Raw genomic sequence first — 18,045 nt, forward strand, 5'->3', positions numbered from 1 at the left:
AAATAAATAAATAAATAAATAAATAAATAAATAAATAAAAGAAAATTAAAAAAAAAAAGCCATAAGCCATCTTACAAATATCTCCCATGTATTTCTCCCCTTTCCCCCGTGTATTTCTTATTTCTGTTTACATTGAAATGTTTCTTTCAACCAAGTAGCTCAGCCGTTTTTTTTTAAGTACATTGTTTGTTTTCAATTCTTTTTTTAATGGATAAGTTATGAATGATGGCTCCAAAAAAGATTAGCTGAATGAATCTAAGTTGCTTTTCCCTTTTCATAAGGCATGTTTTTTAAACCGTAAAATTGGGTTTCAGGCATCAAACGTGGTCTGGTGACACAGTTCGAGTAATAATAATAGCTACCATTTATTAAACACCTACCTACTCTGTGCCAGACACCTTGGTATGCATCATCTTAATCTTCACAACTGCCTGAAAAATAGGTGTTAGGATCCCAGTTTTGCAAAAATTACAAGACTGAAGTCCAGATGGATTAACTAATATGCTTAATGATACTTGGCAGAGACGGTGACGGGGCCCAAACCCAGTCTGTCTGACCCCAAACTCCTGCACGTTTCTCTATTCCACATGCCTCTCCTTGGAGATACACTTATATGACTGAGAAGGACTGGGCCTTGAAGAAGGGATGCCTGAGTGGCTCAGTGGTTGAGCATCTGCCTTCGGCTCAGGGCATGATCCCGAGGTCTTGGGATTGAGCCCCGCATCAGGCTCCCTATAGGGACCCTGCTTCTCCCTCTGCCTATGCCTCTGCTTCTCTCTTTGTGTCTCTCATGAATGAATAAATAATATCTTTTTAAAAATTACCTTTGAAGAAGTAAGGAACATTTCTGAGGGTCAACACCAGAAGAATGTAAAATGACTTGGCCAGGGTCCCTCACCAAATGAGAGATGAAGCTGACCCTCTTCCTGAGTTATCATCAGAGGAGAGCTGTGGCCCGGAGAGAGTCTATGACTAAACCCTTCAGGAGTTAATGCCGAGCCTGGGGTAGGCCAGAAGAGCCTGGAGCCTCTCCTTCCACCCATGCTCTTTGTCACTTTGAGAACAGTGGAAGGACGGGGGAGTCACCTTGACCCATTTCAGCTGGACAAGCCCTAAGCAGACACAGGAAGAAAAGGTACCTTAAACCTGAGTGGTCTCCAGAAGAACGGGGACTAGCAAGGGGGCCAAAATCCCCTCTCATGTACAGGTTTCACTAACAATAAGATCCTTTAGAAAGGGGATTATAGATGAACAAGGGGCACGGTATAGGAACAGAACCTTGGACAGATGGCAAAATCTCTGGTCCAACCACTCGCCAAACCTCAGGAAGCAGGTAGTCCTGCTGGTCTCCGGGTCTGGCTTACCAGTTATCAGTGGCTCAACTCTGGGAGTCACTTACGATCCTGACCTTCAGTTTCCTCATCTGTAAAGTGGGAATAGACAATTCTTGTTTCATCCCGAGCTTATTATGAGGATTAAATGATTATAACAGCTAATGTGTTTCGGGTACTCACACGTGCCGGGCACTGTTCCAAGCACTTTCCACATCATTCACATCATTAACTCCCTTGCTAATAAAACAATGTATATGTGCATAGAAAGCACTTAACACAGTACTAAACTCTTATCAGGCATGTGACTAATAATAATAATAGTAGTAATACCACCACAGTGGTAAAATGAGTGCCTCCTGAGGCTCCCACTCCATTATTGGATTGATGGGCGGTTTGTGCCTTATTTCTCAGGTGCCACCAAAGTCAGCCTTCCTGTAGCATTCACCCTGGATCCCAATCTGCTGCTGGAATCTTGGTGCTCTCCCTCACCCTTGGCACCCTCCACGAAAAACAGCTCCTAGGCACTGCCGCATTCCACCACCAACTAAGTCGCACAGGAGAAATGTCCCCAGATTCTTCAACTCGCCCTGGCCATGAGTCTGCTCCTCGCTTTCTTCAAGGGTGATGCTCAAAACTGACCACAAACCCTCCATCCCGACAAAGAAGCACATAGACTAGTAGGCCCCCTGTCTCTGCGTTCAGGGCTCCGGGCTGCCACGCTGCTGTCCTTACTGGCCTACCTGCATTTTGCTGGCAGCCACATCACCCTGTGGCTTGTGGGAAGCTTGTGGTCCTCCAACAACCCCCCTAGGTTTGCTTTCTGTGGAGTTGTGGTGGTGGTGGTGTTTCAAGTGAGCAGCAAGCCAGATCTCTCTGATCCTATTTACCAGTTACCACTGAGGGTAACTCAGGGGTCCATGAACGGGGTGGAAACATTTCACCATGATTATGTCCCCATGTTCCAGCCTACCGAGGGTGTCCTGCATCATGGATCTCTTTTCTATCATACTCACCATCTGTCTCAGTTGATGCCATTGCTGTTGGACGATCTCATTTGCTCTCTTAACCTAAAGCATCGATCAAATTGTTAAATAGCAGAGGGTCAAGAGCTTTGTGAGTGGCCATCTGCCCCTCTGGTCTTTTGACCAGACCCACTGAAGATTCCCCCAAACTCTGCTCTCTGCAGTCCATGTTCGTCCAGCTTGTGCACCAAAATATCGTGAGAATTCTTGCTACAGCCCTTACTGAAGCCTCCATGCACCCTATCTCCTTAATTTCTCTGACCTGCCAGATTACTAACAACAAATACAGGTGAGTGTGGCTGGGATGGTCCTTGGTGAACCCACACCCACTCCTAGGCACCATCCCTCTCTCCTCTGTGTGGTCACACAGCGTTTATAAAATCAGTACTTCTCGCATGCCACTGAGGGTCAACACCCAGATCCCATATTGCTGACCTCATCCCTTTAGCCTCTCAGGACACCCAAACTCTACTGTGTCCCCATCGCCTGGCCCTTCCTTTCACTCATCTCTCAAAGATTCTTAGAGGCTCTGGCTGGATATCATCCACAGTTTCCCGCTCTGCCCTCACAGGTACTCCATGGACCTGGGCACATGGGCTCAGGGCATCCTCATCTCTCCTTTGCCTTGTAATTATGATCACCCCACTATTTCTGTTTGCTGGTCATAATGCACCAAAATGTCTAGTGTGTCTCTCTCACAGGCCCAGAGGTGAGAAGGTTCTATATTTTTTATCCACCCATGCTGTCTCCAAGTACACTGTACGAAGCCTCGAGTGGTCTGTGACTCACTCTGGCATCGAGCACCTGTGTGTTTCAGCAGGTTCCTCCTTTTCAGAGCTCTACTTACAGTGTCTCTCTGGGTCCCTAGTTTTTGGAGGGAGAGGGTTAATGGTATTGAACCATAACATACATAAAGGTGCATAAATCTTAATGCACAGCTCAACCAATTTTTATAAAGTGAATACACCCATGTAAATGACCCCAAGAACCAGAAAGCGACCAGCATCCCTAAGCCGCTGTTGGGTCCCTGCCAGTCCCTACCCTCCCTCAGGGTAACCAGCGTCCTGACTGTTAACACTGCAAACTGCTTTTTGCCTTTTCTTGGTCTTGATATAAATGGAATCACCGTCTATCCTCTTTTGTGTCTGACTTCTCTCACTCAACATTGTTTGTGAGGTTCACCTACATTGTTGTACATGACTGTAGATCTTTTATTCTCATAGCCTTGTGACTGCCTTCACCTTTTATAATCTGATTTCATCTCATTGGATCCATGTGCAGCCCCTCGGTTTTCTCTCCAATCACCCAACCGGGCTGGTTGCGAGTCTAACCTGCATCCCCGCCTCTGGTCTCACCCTTCAGTCTACCCTTCATCAACCCTGCCAGATGAGCCTCTCCAGAGCTTGGCTCCAATCATATCCTCCCAGCTCAGAATGTTCTCTGACTCCCTGTCACCTCTGTGGCATGAACTTCCAAGACTGGGGTTCCCGGCTACTGACAATGTGGTTTCAATGGTTCCAGCGTCGGCAACCAGCTGTACCCCACTCCCACCTTCTATATTCTAACTCCTCAGAATGTATTAGTGGGTCCATAACCATGCCTGCCCTTTTCTGCCTCCATGTTTTTGCTCGTGCTACTCCTTCAACATGGAACGTTCTTCTCACTCTTCCTCCCATTGGTGAAATCCTTCACGACCCAGATCAAGTGTCATGTCCCTGTGATGCCTCCTCTAGTCACCCAGCAGAAGTAATTGCTACCTCCTGTCAGCTCCCATGGTGAGGCTTGGCTCATGCTGAGAGATATCACTTATCACTTCTTTAAAAGTTAATTACCATATTTCACCCATTCTGAGACACACATTTGTATTCATCTCTAGGATCGGGAGGCACCTTGCCATTGATGGCATCTTATAATTGGCAGCATTTTTTTTCCTTTCTCGGTAATACATAAAATAATGGTGTCTTAGCTTTTATGAAATACAGTTTTTTCATTTTTTTGTCTCAGCACATTCTAGAAAGACTCTGACACCACACTGCATTATATGGTTAGTCTACATCTCTGGATCCTTTTCCACGTGTGAGACCATTGGCACACACAAAGCATGCAATATGGGTTTGTTGAATGAATAGATGTGTATTACTCATTATTACCCGAACACCTTCTATGTATGCTTCTACCATGGGGAGAGGGAGTAGCATGGGAAGGCCTCTCAGTGTGGCTCTTCATGAGGTTTCTCACCAAGGGCAGACGATTACACTTTCCTTCCAGGGTGCTGAGGACCAAGTGACATTGGGGGAGTCTCACATCCCTGGGGCTGGCACAGCTTCCAGGGAGGGCATCGGGGGGCGGGGGGGGGCTGCACAGGATTAATTTAATGCCAAATCCTTGATCAGCAAAGCAAGCTTCAATTATAACATCCTTCCTATCGGGTAAATATGATTTGCTTTTCAAGGATCTTATTTATGGCCTGGTTTTCAGGAGCACACTGAGACAGGAAGCTGTACGTCCTATCCTGCCAATCTTATTCCAAGCTTTAAATAACACCAGTGAGTCTTTTCATTTGCTTTTTCCTAATGAAATCAGTTATTCCCTCTGCCCCATCCCAACCCAGCTCTACATTATATTAAATACCAAAGGACACAGATAGGCTGGCATCTGACTTTGGTGATATTTTAGCTACTGTTTGCCCTTTTCTTAGTATTCCAGCCGTTGTTCAAATTCCATAGGTGATTTTAATAAAATCCAGCATGTTCTATTGTTTTCCATGTGCTTCTAAAACTTGGAAATACAGTGTACATTGTCAGATGCTTTGGGATGATCCACTTTGTGTGATTAATGATACTGTATCCTCCTGATAGCGTGCCATCTTGCACAAGTAGGTGTTAAGATCTTCTGACTTCAGATGGATCTGTATCTAGGTTTAAAGGATTGGTTCAGAAGGAACTTTGGTCCTGTGTTCATCAGGGACCCTGAACCTGGTTACAACCTTATCAGATTTGCTACAGTTTTTGGTCAGTTTGATGAAGAATTCACTATATGTATTGCTTACTATATGCAATACTATAAGCAACACTATTTGTGTTGCTATTGGATGGTTTTCCCGAGTATTTCAAGGGCATGGAGATTGCCAGGCCGATGAGCATGATAAAGTTCAATTGCATGGCCATCTGGACTTCCTTTGGGGAGTTTTTTTGATTGATATCTTTATTTTGTCAGGATCTTGGAAAGCACTTAATTCTTTTATACAATGTTCATTATCTTTTAGCAAATTAGACGCCTCTGGGGATTTTTCTAAATCCCATCTTCTCCTTTAAAAGATGGATACAATCACTTGCAATGTGAAAACAACAAATAAAAAGTTTCTTGCTGTCAAGAACAGTGACCTCTGGCTAATAGGACCAGGAGTGAGAGGTAATGGAAGGGTAAAAACAGATTTATTTTTCACCTTCTATCTTTCTGTACTGTTTGAATTTTTTTTTCTTACTATGAGCATGTATCTCTTTTATTAAAGAAAAAAAGAAGGCTTCCTGTATCACTTCACTCTCTGTTTTATTATTGCTTTTGGTTCTATTTTTCTTCCTCTTATATTTTCATTTTGAGACATTCAGCCAGAAGATGACTCAGTTCATTAAAAAAAAATCCAACAACAACAAAACAACAAAAAGATTGAAAAAAAATCCCACTACATTTGGCTTCTATTGTTTACTATTGCTTTTCCTTTTCAATTTTCTTTTTATCTTTGCTTTGATTTTTTTCAGTATTAGATTTAATCTTATAACAGAAACAAAATAAAACCCTTAAGTCTCTAAAAAATAAACTTCTTTGGGGGGAGTTTAGAGAATCTAGGGGAGAATCTGGAGATCCACTCTAGACAGAGAGGCATAGATGCACAGACTCAGGGGATGCACCCCCTGAATATCTACTCAACATAATCTAGTGTGCAATGTCCTTTGTTTATATTATCTCATTAAATGATCTCATTAATAATTCTGTAAGGCATTCGTATGCCCATTTTACAAAAGATAAAATGGAGTCTTAGGCTGAATGAGGTGACAGTATAGGAGAAGGGACAAATTTTAGGCTGTAATTCTAGACTTAAGAGGCCAACTGGTCTTTTCCATCACTCCACAGTTTCAAGGTTAAGTGAGCTGTTGATTTTCTAGCTTCTCCTACTGGCTGTGTTCCCTTTGTTAGAAGGGACTTCTAACAAACTTCACCCAGTGAAGTCCCAATAGTTCATTTTTGCTTTTGTTTCCCTTGCCTTTGGAGATGTGTCAGCAGGAAGTTACTGCAGCCGAGGTTGAAGAGGTTGCTGCCTCTGTTTCTCTAGGATTTGATTTTCCTCTAGGATTTGATTTTTTTAAAGATTTTATTTATTTATTTGAGAGAGAGAGAGAGAGAGAGAGAGTGCAAGAAGGGGGAGGAGTAGAGGGAGAAGCAGACTCCTCACTGAGCAAGGAGCCCAGCATAGGTTTCGATCCCAGGACATCATGATCATGATCTGAGCCAAAGGCAAATGCTCCACTGACTGAGCCACCCAGGTACAAATGACATATCAGATAAAGGGCTAATATTCAAGATCTATAAGGAACTTATCAAACTTGAGCAGCCTGGTGGCTTAGCGGTTTAGTGCCGCCTTCAGCCCAGGCTGTGATCCTGGAGACCCGGGATCGAGTCCACATCGGGCTCCCTGCATGAAGCCTGCTTCTCCCTCTGCCTGTGTCTCTGTCTCTGTCTCTCTCTCGAATACATAAAAATCTTTAAAAAAAGAAAAAAGAACTTATCAAACTCAACACTCCAAAAACAAATAATCTAGTCAAGAAATGCACAGAAAACATGAACAGACATTATTCCAAGAAGACATACAAATGGCCAACAGACACATGAAAAAATGTTGAACATCACTTGGCATCAGGGAAATACAAATCAAACCCACAATGAGATGCCACCCCACATCGGTCAGAATGGCTAAAATTAACAAGTCAGAAAACAACAAATGTAGGCAAGGATTCAGAGAAAGGGGAACCCTTTTACATTGTTGATGGGGATGCAAACTGGTGCAGCCACTGTGGAAAACAGTATGGAGGCTCCTCAAGAAGTTAAAAATAGAGCTACCCTACAACCCAGCAACTGCACTACTAGATACAAACATAGTGATCCAAAAGGGCATCTGCACCCCAATGTTTATAGCAGCAATGTCCACAATAGCCAAACTATGGAAAGATCCCAGGTGTTCATCCACAGATGAATGGATAAAGAATACACACACACACACACACTGAAATATTACTCAGCCATCAGAAAGGATGAAATCTTAATCATTTACATCAACGTGGATGGAACTGGAGGGTATTATACTAAGTGAAATAAGTCAAACAGAGAAAGACAATGATATGGTTTCATTCGTATGTGGAATAGAAAAAATAACACAGAGAATCATAGGAGAAGGAAGGAAAAACTAAATGGGAAGAAATCAGAGAGGGAAACAAACCATGAGACACTCTTAACTTTAGGAAACAAACTGAGGGTTGGTGGAGGAGAGGTGGGTGGGAGGATGAGGTAACTGGGTGATGGGCATTAAGGAGGGCACATGATGAGATGAGCGCTGGGTGTTATATGCAACTGATGAATTACTGAACTCTAAATCTGAAACTAATGATGTACTGTATGTTGGCTAATTGAATTTAAATGAAAGAAGTGGGTACCTGATGGGGGTGCCTGGGTGACTCAGTTGGTTAAGTGTCGGACTCCTGTATTTGGCTCAGGTCATGATCTCAGGGTCAGCGATGGAGCCCTGCATTGGGCTCCACACTCAGCTCAGAATTTGCTTGAGATTCTTGCCCCTCTCTGCTGGTGTGTGCGAGCTCTCTCTCTCTCTCTAAAATAATAATTAAAAAAACAAAACTATTTTTAAAAAGTGAGTACCTGCTGCCCCATTGTTTTCTTTGCCGTTTCTTTCAGCAAGTTCCCTTGTGGCTTGCATGTTGTCCTCTGGACATTATCTTATGCTAGTATGAGTCTCCAATGAAGTTGTTTGATTTATTGTCCTTTGGAAGCCCTCAAAAGACACCTCAGAAAGGTCATATGACCTGAAGTTCAAGCTTTCTCACTTCAACACCCCTGGCATGTAACAAACAATGTTACCCCTAAGACTAAGGAAGGGAGGAGATGGTGCAGGGAGGAGAGATGGAGGGAAACCGAGGAGACATGGAGACTGCACCCTGTTCCCAGTATGTTGGCACTTGGGAAGCTCCTTGACCTCAGCTTCTTTTTTTAAAATAGGGTGAATGAGGATCACGGTAATCTTAACAACTCCAAGAGCATGTTGCAAGCTTTTGCCATTTGCCTCACTCTGTGCTTGGCACTCTATAACTAGAAAAGGGCGCAGCTGGGATTCTATCCTGGGTCTGGAAGCTTCCAGGGCTTTCTACCCTATTACCCTATGCTCTAGCACCCCTACTATGATACCCTAACAGGCCCACTCTCCCAAAGTGACTGGCAGACAGATCAAAGGGATGTGAAAGGAGATGCCACACCCTTCCAAATACTTCTTTTCTCTTTTTTCTGAAAATTATTTCTTGCCAAAGTCTACATTTTTAATGTGCATGAGAATGATATTATGATCAATGAAAAATTAATGCTGTGTGTCTATTCTTAGGCATTTATTTGTCTCCCAATCCACCACGACAACATGAACTAACTTTGGGAGAAATATCATTCGGTTGGGGTTCATTTCCTCCCTTCCTCACATAACCAGAGCGCTACCAGGGCTTGCTGCCACGTTACACTATCTCTGTATACATGCATCAGGGGGGTTTAGCCAAAACAGAGAGCAGGACTGGTGTCCCTCATTGCGGCGATCTGCTCTGCTTCCAGCCTGGCCGCTGCCGGCCCCTGGACAAGCCGACCTCCCGACTCTGCGCACATGAGCCCCTCCACCTGGAAGCCTTTTCTCTCCAACTCTAAACTGCACCCGGTTTTCAGGGCCCTTGTTCAATTCCACCTCCTCCATGAAGTCCTCCCTGGTTGTCCCTCCGCGGAGACGACCCCTCTGTCTTCTAAAGGCTCAGCTCTCGCCCCTCGCCTCCTGCCGGGCACCGAGCACCCAGCCTCTCCCACCAGGCTGCGACCGTCTTTCTCTGCCTCCTTTCCCAGCTCGGCCGGGGGCCTGGCAGGCAGCCGATCCTCGATCCTCGATCCTCGATCCTCGGAGGGCATCTGCTGAAGCACCCAGGTGAGGCCGAGGACTCGTCTTCACGTTCCATCATTTCTCCTGTTTGCCCGCTCAGCTCTCCCTATCCTCCAGGTCGGATCCGCTGTCGCTCCTTCTGGCCCTCCATGGACCCTGTCCTCACCACCCCAGCCCCCACCCCCCACCCCGCCCGCTGTTCACTTGACATGCCGGGTGTGGTAATCCATTGCTGGCAGAACAAACCACTCCAAGATCTGTGGCTCAAAATAGCAGGCCCGTTGCTTACGGCTATCATCTGAGCTGGGCTCAGCTGGGCAGTTCGGCCGGTCCGGCTGGTGGTCACTCGGGCGGCTGCATTCAGTTGGCAGGTTGGCCGAGGCTGGGCTCAGCTGGGGAGGCTGGCACATTTGGGATTCTCGGTCTCTCCAATTCATCCGGGAGCCTCTCCCTTTCCACATGGCCTCTGTACATGCTCCCAGCATGAGGTCTCCCCGGCAGGGTAGCCAGTTTTTCTGGGTCCGTGCAGGGCTCCAAGAGGACAGAGGCAGAAATCTCCAGCTTCCTTAAGATTTAGGCCCAGAACAGGGACATTGTCACCCCATCACACCCCATAGGAAAGCAAGTCACACACCCAACCCAGATTCAAGGGGAGAGGACTTCAGAGCATCGTGCCCCCTCCGCCCCAGGAGCTCACTGGGGCCACGGGTGTCCCCCATGACCACCCCACACAGCAGGACTGCTTGACTCCATGTCTGCCCCACTCCCATGAATGCACCCCCGAGGGCAGGGGCTGCGTCCCCAGGGCCAGCACGGTGCCTGACACAGAGTGAAGAACTTAGGAGAACATGAGAGGAAACTCCCTAAACGGGGATTGGGAAAACTGGCTTCTGGTTGGGTAGGGAGGGCATCCCTGCCCCTCTCCGGACCTGTCTGCCCAGCCACAACCTGAGAGGCTGAACCGATCTTTAAGATCTTCTGGGCGCAGCTGATGTTCCATGATTCTGGTGGGCGGGATACTGACCACAGGCCTGTGCCCCAGCCACATGCCACTCCGGGCTGTTCCCTGGGCAGGCTGTTTTTAGGCCTCTGATCCTTTTCACACGTTATTGTCTCTCCCTGGACCATCATATTGTTGTCCCGCTCACCTTTGTAAGGCATACGGTATATTTTTAACCCTCATTTGCAGAGGTCAAGTTAGCCACCTCTCCAGCTTAGGGCACATTCATCATTCATTCCACGCAGCACCCTTCGCCTGCTTGATTTTCCCTTCATCCTTGGGCTCCATTCCTCCCCAGCCCCCAACATGGTCACTCCTCCTTACATGTCGCATGTTACCTAGCCTTGTACAATATCCATTCCTCTGGCAATGGGCGGCCACTCCACCTCCTCCTCTCCATTTCCCCAAACACTGGAGATGTTCTTGCACATCTGTCCTTGCACACTCACAGGAGAGTTGCTGTAAGCTGCACACCCAGGATTTGAGACTACTGGGCTCCTAGGGATGTGAATCAGTCTAACTAGGGAACAGAAACTTCACGAGTGTTTCAAACACAGAGACTTGCTCGTGGGTAATTGATTACTCCACGAGTGAAAGGGCTGAGAAGCTACGTCAGGGGTCAGGGAGGCAGTCAGAAGTCAGCAACAGCAGGAAAGCGCTACCGGAGAACCAGGGAGAGGAGGCCTTATCTGGCAAAGCTGGAGTCGTAACTCCCCTTGGAGGAGGCACAACTGCCGCTGATGAGGAACCTGGGAACCACACCCTGCAGGGACCAGACCCCCCAAAATACAAAGCAGGGCAGGAGAGGACCAGAAATACGGATCTCAGGGCACATGGCCTGGGACTGGCACCCGACGTCATGAAAATGTGCCAGACTGCTCTCCAGATGGCTGTGCCAGCTTCACACAGCCCGCATCCTTAACGGCACTTAGCATTATCCAACTTTCTAATTTCTTAAATTGATGGGTATGAAATGGAATCCTGCTGCTGTTGCATTTATCTCAATGACTTGGTGAGGCTGAGTACCTCTGCTGACACTTAACCGAGTTTCTACTTCTGTGAGATGGCCTCTTCCTGGTTTGCCAAAAGTTCTTGCATAATCTAGCTATTAACCCCTTATGAGTCCCTTATCAGATTTAAGCATTGAAAATATCTCCTCCCTATCTGCTAGCTTTGTGACACTCATTTAAAAAGAAATGAGGGACACCTGGGGTGGTGCAATGGGTTGAGCATCTACCTTTGGCTCAAGCCCTGATCCCAGGGTCCTGGGATCGAGCCTATGTCAGACTCCCTGCTCAGTGGGGAGCCTGCTTCTCCTTCTGCCTCTGTTGCTCCCCCTGCTTGTGCTCTCTCTCACTCACTTTCTCTCTCTCTGTCAAATATATAAATAATATCTTTAAAAAAAAAAAAGAAGAAGGAACATTTAATCTTGATGTAGTCAAATCCACAATTTGGCAGCACTGTCCTCTTGGGCAGGTTGTATCCCTCCGGTTGGCTGTGCTGGAATTCTCTAAGCGTATGACTGCAGACAGAGGGAGGGAAAGCTCTGCTTTTTTCTCCAGGCTCCCTCTGTGGCCTGGTTTCGAGCTGTTGTCTCAGGGAGATGTTCTCTACCCTGTACCCAGGCTGAGTATTCATCACTAAAGCAGGCTTTGTTTTTGGATGTCAACTTCCCAGAGAACATACTAGACATTATCTTCACAAACAACACCACAGTAGTAAATAGTGAGGCACAATATGAAGGACAGGTGCGTGCAACAAAATTGGTTTCCAAACCAGGCCCCTCTCAGGAAGCTGTTAGGAAAGGAAGTAAATAGAAAGCTGAGAGTTGGCATTTCTCAGTTCTCACTTTTCTCAGGTGTCATATCTCAAGGAAACAGACGTATCTCAAGTTCTTTTTCATTTCCCTAATTGCTTTAAAGTGTTCAGAAAGTCATACATTTCATAGTTGTGGCAAGACAGAAGGAGCTTTGGACAGATGTTGGATATAACCAACACCAACATGTGGCTGATCTGTGGTTTCTCACAAGTCACCCCACTGCTGTGAGCTCAGTTTCCCCCAATGTGGAAAATGAGATTTACCATGGAAACCTTTCCAAAAAAGCTTCAGAGAGTGGAAATGAAGTGTTTGCCATTTTAAAGATTTTTAAAAATATTTATTTATTTATTTATTTATTTATTTATTTATTTATTTAATTTATTTATTTATTCATTCATTCATTCATTTATTTATTTATTTGAGAGAGACAGACAGACAGCATGAGCACCGGGGAGGAGGCAGAGGGAGAGGGAGAAGCAGATTCCCTGCTAGGCAGAAGCCCACATGGGGCTCAATCCCAGGACCCTGAGATCATCACCTGAGCTGAAGGCAGACACTTAGCTGACTTAGCCACCTAGGCACCCTGCAATTTTTATAGATTTTTAAAGCACCTACTGTCTGCTAAGCACTAAGTTTCATTTTTCTCATTTAATCTTCCCAGTCATCACAGGAGGAGAAATTTATTATCCCCATCTTACAGATGAGAAGGCTGAGAAATTCCGAGGTTCAGAGAGTTCTCAGGCCCAAACATCTAGGATTGCTATGCCCCTGCCCTTAGACTAGAAACTGCTGGAGGAGGTCACCAAGGCGACGTGACTGCTGCTGTACCTGGGAGCTGGACCCCGGTACCAGAAGGTCCTCATCTCACACCTGTCCTTAGAATGCGGGTTCCACTTGCCTTCCCCACTCCCAGAGGCTGCTCTAAGGACACAGCCTGGGGATCGTAAGGGGGTGTTAAGGCCATCTGAATGTATACATGACTAAACCCAGTTAAGACCTCTGTATAAATTTTTAAGAGATCCACCCCTCTTGCAGCCGTCCAAGACAAGCCTTGTATGTAAGTTCCCTTGCTTATCAACCCCATGGCCAATCTAGAGTGGCTTGCCTCTTTCTTGGATCTCTCCCTGTCCTCCCCAATATGGGGCCCTTTTCAGATTACACCTGGGAAGCTGCCAAGTAGCTCGGGAAACAACAGAAACATGGAGTGATCTGGGGTGGGGGGGGGGGGTTAGCTCTTCTGTTAGCTGTTTAGCTCTCAAGTTGTTTCAGGCCAAAAAAGTAACTCCAAATATGAAAGAACCACAGTCCCCACTTTCCTGCCTGGGAACCAAATTACAGACAGTGCTGCCCGGATCTTTCCTCCCCTCTCCCAGCTGAGGGTCTCTTATAGCCCTGGCAGCCCCAGGGCTCCCCAACCCCAGCTGCTGAGCCCCAGGGACTTCCTTGAGATGGCAATGAGGTGGTTCCGATGGCTCTGGGCAAGTGGAAAAGGGGTGGGATGGACAGAGGGTGAGTGACAGCCCCTGGGAGTGGAGCTTCCCATTAATACAACAGGATCCCGAACAAGCAGGGCCATCCCCAGGAGTGTGGGGCCAGGAGACGTCCCAGGTCCCCAGCCCCTACTCCACTGCCAGGAGATGCTGCTGCCTATGATCTGGTGGGTGGACAAGGGAAGAGGAGCTTGAGGGCAGAACTTGGGAGTCTGAGGTGGGGTGAGGTGACTTGGGGAAAACACAGGTGGGCACGTGCTCTGTCATTGCTATCCCGGGGTGTCCCCTGCCAGCTTCGGCCAAGGGTCCTGGGTTCATGTCAGGACAATGGTCTCAGATGCCCCCTCTCCTCGAGGCTGGATAGAGACTATTTCCAGCCAAGCCCCATTCAGAGGACGTTCCCAGGGCCCAGCCACCAAGGAGCTGAAGGGCCAAATCCTGATGCTTCTCAACTCAGGTACATGTCAACTGTGGAGACAAGTATCAGGGTAACTCTAGGAGCAATGGGTCTTCTTTCCTGTCTTAAAAAATGATTAGCAAGTCACAGAATGTCAGAGCCGACAGGAACTGCAGAGGTGGTCACGTGGAAGCTGCCTCGCAGTGCACATGGGAAAACAGGGCAAGCCGGACTGCACGGCAGCCACCCTGGGCCTGTGTTCCCAGCAGAGCGCTCACCTCAAATGATTCCTAGCAGCCCCCGCGAGAAAAGCGTTCATCCCTCCAAGACCTCTGCTGAATCCGGAGCTGCAATGGAAGCGGGACGTTCCTCTAGATTTTAAAAACTCAAAGGCGTCACCCTCTCATTTTTAAAATTTCATCCTGATTCATTTGGACAAATGTGCTTTGCAGAAACCTTGTTACTCCCAAGAAAACAACAAAGAAGTGATGGCTTCCTGAGCCGAATCCCTGGGAGGTGCAGGACTCAAGAAACGTTCTGCTTTTCATCTCACAGAGCCCGTGGGGAACCAGAGAAATCCCAAGTCTCATGTTTCCCGGGGAGCAACATGACAATGCAGGAGCAAATACCAGAGGCAGCAGCGATTGGTGGAGAAGGACAAAAAGGGGATTTTAGAGTTTGGGAGGCTCAGATGCATGTGCCAGTTCTGTCACCGATGTGCTGTGTGACCTTAGGCAGGTGTCATCCCATTCTGTTTTCTCTCACATAATTTGGAGGAAAGACTGAGATGCTCTCACCCTTCCAGAGTCAGCTCTGCCTGGTTCCAGGCCCCCCCATCGCTGTCCCTGGACACCACCTCCAGCCTTCCCTCCTGACTTGCAAAGCCTAGGAGGGCTGGGAAAGTGTCTCCCAGCATGGTTTCTTTCCATTTAAGCTCAGATTTGCTAAGTGACTTGTCCACATTTCTTTTTCGGGGGAGTGCCAGCTAATGGATAAGGAGTACCTTAGGTGCTTTGTCTGGATCTGACCAGGGAAATCAGCAGGAAGACAATCTCTAGATTGCTCTGGGCTGACGTTACTGCTACAGGATGATGTTAATTCTGCTGTTTACAGAAATAAGTCCAGTGTGAGTCGAGGCTTTTTGGTGTTTAAAACCAGATGGTATTTCCTGCCTTGATCAGCCTCAGAGCTTTGGTTCCCATGACAACCTCGAAGTTCCACCTACTGCAACTTCCCCGGTCTCCAAGCTTCTTCCTCTTCCACCATTGTGCCAGGGTCCCTGGAGAATAAAGCCACTAAGTAGCATGTGCACCGCACTTTACAGTTTACAACACACTCCAGTATTTATTATTTCACTTACTCCTCACCACAGTCTCAACAGACGGCGTTTGCTGTTCTCTCCATTTCACAGACGGGAAAACCAAGGTCTCAGAGATGGGCTGATCTGCCCTCTCAGCCCAGAGTAGTGTCAGCAGGACTCAAATCAGGTTTTATGACTTGGAACCTCAGGTGAAGTTGGCTACACCAGGGTGAGTATGAATGCCCTGCCCTGCAGACCATCTACTTGCTTACGGTTTCTAAGTGGTTCAATTCCAGTCCTATATACTGGGTCTAGATCAAGGAATGTAACCTCAGCAAGTTACTTGACGTCTCTGTGATGTGTTTTCCTACCTGTGAAATGGTTAACAATAACGGTATCTCCAGATGGCTGACAGGATTAAACTAGTATGTGTGTAAAAGCACAATGAGTGCTTACTGGATGTCAGTGGGCCTGAGAAGCCCAGGTGATTTTCAGTTCTACTCTAACCAGCATGTGATCTTGGGTGGATCACTTGGCTTTTGGAGCCAGTTTCCTTCTCTGTGTAAGAGATGAAGGCATCATGGTGTTCATAAGGATGTCGTGGATGAGGGGATTAACACATGGAAGGAACCTCGGAGAGCATCCTCTCTCACTGCAGCCTGCACATGCATCCCCAGGGGGTCTTGTGAGGATGTGGGTTTGGGCTCAGTAATGTAGGGGCACACCTCAATTTCTTAGAAGCCTCCAAAGGGTGTCAGAGCTGCTGGTCTGAGGACCACACTTTGAGTAGCAAGGTTGTAGGTTCTAAGGACATCATGCAAACGTTACCACCAAGTCTCTGCATGACTATGCAGACAGCCATGCTCATAGATTATGGCCTCCAGTTACAAGCTCTGTCAAAAACGCTGGAAGTTGGAGACCTCACTGGGAGTGTCAGCAGGAGCCCTTTGGAGAGTTTTCCCAGGTGGGAGATTTGCATCAAGAGAAAGGCTCCTTAGACCTCCAGCCGCCCCCCCACCCCCCGCCCCGCTCTGTATCCTGGAGCCCCCGTGGGGCTCTGGTGAGAGCTGTCCCTGATCTCAGGGCTCTCAACAGAGGATGGAAAAACGTAAATATGTTATATCTTGCACATCAAAATATTCTCATTGTTAATGACTGGTGTATTTCTTTAAAAATAAACTTTTTATTTTTAAAAAGATTTCATTTATTTATTCATAGAGACACAGAGAGAGAGAGGGGGGCAGAGACACAGGCAGAGGGAGAAGCAGGCTCCATGCAAGGAGCCCGACGTGGGACTCGATCCCAGGTCTCCAGGATCACACTCTGAGCTGCAGGCGGCGCTAAACCACTGTGCCACCACCGGGGCTGCTCAAGTTGATTTTTTTTTATTTAAAAAGTTTATTTTTAGGGCAGCTCTTGTGGTGCGGCGGTTTAGCGCCACCTGCAGCCCAGAGTGTGATCCTGGAGACCTGGGATCGAGTCCCACGTCGGGCTCCCTGCATGGAGCCTGTTTCTCCCTCTGCCTGTGTCTCTGCCCCTCTCTCTCTCTCTCTCTCTCTCTCTGTGTCTCTATGAATAAATAAATAAAATCTTTAAAAAAAATCAACATGACCCAGGAATGCTAGGGGATCCATGTACAAGTGTGTGACACACTGGAGATCAAGGTGGAGCTATCACACAGGTCCAAAGAACAGTCTGCACCTCATATTTTCTTGTCCAGTTCCTTCTTCCGTATTCTTTGTATATAATTGCAGATTGTAAACTGAATTATGTGTGTTAAGTCCATTGCTTTGCAATAAACACATATTCTCCATTCATTCTTGCAATTTGTTTGGGTGCGTCCCTGGCCCTTGCTGCAGGTCCTTAACTCTGCTCCTCTAATAGCTGCCAGCTCCGGGCTCATTCATGTGGCAAAGCGCGGTGTCCCTTGCACCGTGGCTGGTGCAGAGATCCTTTGTCCCTGACCCCCAAGGAACAAGGAAAGGAAAGCACGACTAAAAGTGGCCAATGCGGGCAGCCCAGGTGGCTTAGCAGTTTAGCGCTGCCTTCGGCCCAGGGCCTGATCCTGGAGACCCGGGATTGAGTCCCACGTTGGGCTCCCTGCATGGAGCCTGCTTCTCCCTCTGCCTGTGTCTCTGCCTCTGTGTGTGTGTGTCTCTCATGAATAAATAAATAAAATCTTAAAAAAAATAAAAAATAAAAGTGGCCGATGCCCCATGAGCACTCACTCTGTGCCAGGCACCGGACTTGGATTATTCAGTTAATCCTCATAATGCCTGTGAGCCAGGATTTTTACCACCCTCACCCCCACCCCAGGGATCAAAAGCTCCTCGAAGGCAGACGCTTTGCTTCCTTGGTGCATCGCCAGTGCCTGAGACAGTGAAAGAACGTGTCAGCCCTCATTCCAACGACAAGGAAACAGCTTGCTTACCTGGGGAGGGCTGCCACCAGCCACACGCCTGTCGTGAGCCTGCGGTTCCACGTGGCCTGGTGG

Source organism: Canis aureus, chromosome 10 (genome assembly GCF_053574225.1).
Source record: "Canis aureus isolate CA01 chromosome 10, VMU_Caureus_v.1.0, whole genome shotgun sequence".
In the NCBI taxonomy this organism is placed as follows: domain Eukaryota; kingdom Metazoa; phylum Chordata; class Mammalia; order Carnivora; family Canidae; genus Canis; species Canis aureus.